This window comes from Triticum dicoccoides, chromosome 6A (genome assembly GCF_002162155.2).
Source record: "Triticum dicoccoides isolate Atlit2015 ecotype Zavitan chromosome 6A, WEW_v2.0, whole genome shotgun sequence".
In the NCBI taxonomy this organism is placed as follows: Eukaryota; Viridiplantae; Streptophyta; class Magnoliopsida; order Poales; family Poaceae; genus Triticum; species Triticum dicoccoides.
The window spans coordinates 588,955,940-588,959,764 of NC_041390.1; the positions used below are offsets into that span (position 1 = coordinate 588,955,940).

General features: G+C 43.2%; 1 protein-coding gene across 1 annotated transcript in view; it reads left to right on the forward strand.

Annotated features, from left to right (window-relative positions):
• Positions 1-2,936: 2,936 nt before the first annotated feature.
• Positions 2,937-3,825, forward strand: part of LOC119318189 (alpha-aminoadipic semialdehyde synthase-like) — a 10,729-nt gene continuing 9,840 nt past the window's right edge. Inside the window, exon 1 of the mRNA XM_037592705.1 lies at positions 2,937-3,295. The gene's annotated coding sequence lies outside the window, so the exon portion shown is untranslated. The remainder of the gene's footprint in view (positions 3,296-3,825) is intronic.

The following is a 3,825-nucleotide window of genomic DNA, read 5'->3' on the forward strand; positions in this document are numbered from 1 at the left end:
TGTTTTGAAAAAATCAAAAGAAAATGATAAAAAATTCAGAAAATAAAATCCTTCGAGAGGTAGTTATATTACTACATCTATTAGTTAGGAAAATTTAAAAACTTAAATTTGGACATGTTTTGCAAAAAATGTAGGGAAAATGTAAAACGGCTATAACTTTTGCGTACGATGTCAGAAAAAAAGTATAATATATTAAAATGTTCGGAACAAAAATCCGCATCTGATGGAGACCGCCTATGGCTTGTTTGCAAATTTTAGAATCCTCAAATTCTAAAAGGAAAAAAAGTTATGCTCAAATTTCAGTTTTTTTTTTAATTTTTGTTAAATCTGGTCAAACTATGGTCAAACTACTTATTCAAGAAGTATTAGTGTTACTAAATAATTATTCAAGAATATTAGTGTTACTAAATAATTATTTCAGTTTTTTTGAATTTTGGTCAACTATGGTCAAACTGTGGTCAAACTACTTATTCAAGAAATATTAGTGTTACTAAATAATTATCGATTTTTAGAACAATAGTTTCAAACTCAAACAGTGAAATGTGTGACTTCATGCTCAAGCTAAATTTCTGAGGGTTAATAGGATTGACATCTTACTATTGTCAGGAAAACAATAAGTGCAGACTTGGAAACGAGGGAGAATAGAACCCGGAAGTTAAGCGTGCTCAGGCTAGAGTAGTGAGAGGAATGGTGACCGTTCGGGAAGTTAGATGATTTGGAATGATGAGGGGTGATTAGAGATTAAAGGTTAAATTGAGCAGTGATGAGGGGTGATTAGAGATTAGAGGTTAAAATAATTCAGAAATTTAAAATTCAAACCTTTAGTCCCGGTTTCAGTTAGAACCGGAACTAAAGGGGAAGGCTTTAGTACCGACCCTTTAGTCCCGGTTCCAGAACCGGGACTAAAGGCTTTTTTTTACTAGTGGAAAAACCTAGGCAAATTTGATAATTTTGACCTGTGGATGAAATCATTTCACAAAATAAACTGCTTCTAAAAAAATTTCATTGAGCTGACCTTTTTGAGTGGCGTCCGACATGAAGGCGTCACACTACACTGTGCAATGGCTGACTGACAGGCGCTACACGCCTAGCCAGCGTTGCACCCCAGACTGCCTAAAAATTGCCAAGTCAATGTGCAGAGCCTAAGAGCTAGGCGTCACACTGTATAGTGTGGCGCCTAACTCTCAGACGCTGCATTAGTGGTTGCACTACAAAATGAAGCAATCACTAATGCAACGCCTAGAAGCTAGACGTTACACTATATAGTATGGCGCTTAGCTCTAAGGCGCTGCACACTGACTTAGTAATTTTCGGATCACACGGGTGCGATACTGGCCAGGCGTGTAGCACCTATCTATGAGGTGTTACACAGTGTAGTATGACGCCTTCGTGTCGGGCGCCACACAAAAAGATTAGCCGTATGAAATAGTTTCACGGATAGTTCATTTTGTGATTTAATTACGTCCATGGGTCAAATTTGTCAATTTTGACAGAAACCTACCGTCCTCGTCGGATTCGTTCGTCTTGTCCGAGCCATGTGATGCGCAACAGTCCAAGAAAAAAGCTCGGCCGGGCCGGATAGATACGAAGCTGTATCTCTCTGAAGTTGACTCGCCGGGCTCGCCCACGTCGGAAGGCCGCGAGCTCACTCCACTCGGCTCCTTTAAGAAGAATGACGGCCAGCGACGACGCGTGCCCGTCTCGCCCGAGTCGGGGCCTTTTACTACTCATTTTATTCTTAAGATTCCGTAAAGTGAAACATTCTTCCTCCATTCCAAATTACTCGTCGCAGAAATGAATATATCTAGAATTAAAATACATCTAAATACATCCATACTTACGACAAGTATTTCGGAACGGAAGAAGTAGTTGACTAAGACTTCATTAAGTCTCAGTCGATGGTATATCCGAGAGATCTTACATTAAGATACGTGAAGAGTTTTTTATTCAGTTTTTTTCTTCTTCCATGTTATGTCACTTGATCGAGACTTCGTTAAATCTCAGTCCATTGAGACCTAGCCACACCCAAAGTGAAATACTATTACAACTGAAAACCGTGCAGGAGTAAAGTGAATATTTGCTTTCTATATGTAAAGCATGCATGACTAGACTCTAAAAACACACACACACGCAGGAATAAAAGCGTCATGGCATACGAGAATCGGAAAACAATGCTATATCGTGTGATCTTACATTATGATCTGTACAATTTTTTTAATTTTCCTTTTTTTTTCTTGCATGTTATGTCTAGGACTTGCACGTGAGCCATCTATTCTTCCTGACGCATGCATGCACATGCACAGTAGACATTTTCCCGCGGAGAAGATCTACTAATTCAGAAGACTTCTTCAAGAGTATCCCCAGGCCTCAGGGCATCAGAATATACATAAGGGATCTCCTCACAAATACTCCCATCCGGTTCTTTTTAGTTCGCATATAAGATTTGTCTAAAGTCAAACCTCGTAAACTTTGACCAAATTTATAAAAAAAAACAAATATTTAAAATGTGAAATCAACAACATTAGATGCGTCATGACTTTACCTTTCATATTGTATAAATTTAGCATTATAGATTTTAATATTTTTTCATATAAATATGGTCAAACTTTATGAAGTTTGACTTCAGACAATCCTTAGGGCATGTACAATGGTTGATAAGATAGTCTTATCTTAAGTTTTACATGTAAATTAGAGATGACAAAAAAACATGTCTATAATAGATCATCTCTTAGTCTTATTTTTAATAATTAGTTGTTCTTAAAAATATGATGAGACAAATTGTGCTAAGAGATCATCTCTTGTCTTCTCTTAAATAAGATAAGACAAGTCTTCTCTTATGATTTCTCTCTCATCCACCTCATCATTTATCCTACATGACACTCTTAAGATAGAACCATTCTACATGCCCTTATATGCAATGTTTCTGCAGCCGCAGCGTGTACTAGTGCATTGTTTCCGGCTCCCGCACCTTTGCCCTCCTCGTTCGTCTCCAACCGAACTCAACCCACCTCCTGTCCCAACTGGCCGTTGCCGTCGCCATCCATCCTCGTGATCGAACCCATCCATTCGTGTCCAAATCTCCTACGTACGATACTCGTGCCCAAATTGCGCTGCTACTCCGCCGGCCACCTAGCTAGCCGGCTCTCCATCGATATATACTCCCGGTCCAGCAGCCTCCCCTCCTCCCCATCTCACCGGAGCTTCACCTGCGCTGCGCACGCGCCATTGATTCATCCCAGCCTCCCCGTGTCCAACCTCAGCGCCTTCCGTTCTCGCCGCTATCCAAGATTCCGAGGTACGACCATCCGGCCCAACCATGTTTTTTTTCCTCGGATTTTTGGTCGCTCGTCGCTCGGGCTTAGTTTCGGGTTCGTGGGTGACCATGGGGGTCCGGCGGCGGCGGCGACGTTTACGACTCTGGCCGTGGGGTTCCGACCAGACAGGCTTTCGCTGCCGCTGCCGCTGCGCTGGTGCCAGTCAACCGGCGGCCAGGGGGGCAGAGGCAGCAGCTTTCCATGTGCATTTGCTCGCGGTGTGGGCGGCGAGGTGCGTGGCACCGCCGGAGCCTGCCTGCTCACGAGTCACACGCCGGGTTAGGCGGTTAGGAGAAGCACGCAAGAAAGGCGGACGGACGGACGCCGGGACAAGCGTGAGGCCGCTGATGTAGCTCACGAGCTGCGTGGCCGCGTGGCTGGCACTGTCTGCGTGCGTGTCGCCGCGGTGCCGTGGCCCGGTGGATGGATCGCTTGAAAACGATGGACAGGCTGCCGTCTGGCCAAGCACTTCAATCATGTTGCCAAAAAAGACCGGCACTTTTTTTGGGGG